Source organism: Tupaia chinensis, unplaced genomic scaffold (assembly GCF_000334495.1).
Source record: "Tupaia chinensis unplaced genomic scaffold, TupChi_1.0 Scaffold140308_1, whole genome shotgun sequence".
NCBI lineage: Eukaryota > Metazoa > Chordata > Mammalia > Scandentia > Tupaiidae > Tupaia > Tupaia belangeri.
This window is the reverse complement of record NW_006200185.1, coordinates 444,337-445,423: the sequence shown is the minus strand read 5'-3', so window position 1 is coordinate 445,423 and position 1,087 is coordinate 444,337.

The following is a 1,087-nucleotide window of genomic DNA, read 5'->3' as shown; positions in this document are numbered from 1 at the left end:
CAATTTTTTTCATCAATGTTATTATAGTTTTCACTGTACAGGGATTCTGGTGAGAGTATAATCTGAAACTACCTACCAACTTCAGTGAGTCTGTACTTGTATTCATCTGGGGCATAGAGGCATTTCGGTTAGTTTCACAAAGGGAATTTGTGAACTGTTGCTGATTTTGTGTGTTTGTGAGGGGAAAAAAAAAAAAAAACGCCTCTAGGAATTCCTGTTCTGCAATCTTGCTGCTATCACTCTTTTTTCTTAGAGGTTTTGCCTTAGGGTATGTGCACTGGAGGGTGGAGGGGAGACAGGCACAGGGAGAGGGAAAGTGTGAAATCACCCTCCAGGGGGAATGGCCATGCCACAATCCCTTCTCCTCCATTTTCCTCTCAGGATTTTGGGCTTGCATGCACACATGCCCAGCAGGAGTTTTAATCTACTGGGTCTGGGATTTAAACCACGGTCAACTACGTAGGGGTCCAGTGACATAACCATTACATCATCTACTGATCTTGCAACTATCGCTACTTCATATTTTGCCCATATTTTCTGCTCGCCTCTTGTTTGTACTCAGGTATTGTTTTCAGCATTTAAATATTTACATTTATGTTTCTAGAAGTCCTTGTCTACTGATTCTATCATTCTTGTCATTTCTGAGTTTGTTTATATGTACTTAATTTTCTCCTGGCTCTGGATCACATTTTCCTGCCTTTTCATATTAGTAATTTTTTATTGCATGCTAGACATAATGAATATTACATGGCTGAGAGAGTAGATTCTCTGATCTTGCGGAGAGTATTGAAGTTTGTCTCGACAGGAAGCTGGGCTTTTTCTCAGCTCACTTCCCTCTTCTCTGGTACTCTGTCTCACAAATTACAGCTGTCTCAGACTCAATGAACTCTAATATTTGGCTTCATAATTCAGAAAGACTATGATGTTCTGCTTGGGTTTCCTCTCCTTGAGTCAGTAGTCTGGAAAGTACATTCAGTTAGAGGGCTGAGGCAATTGTGGGACCTACTTTATTTGTTTTGTACCTCTAAGAGATTACCATCCTCCACTTTTTGTTGCCCAATGTTGACAACATTGTTTGTTTCCTTTC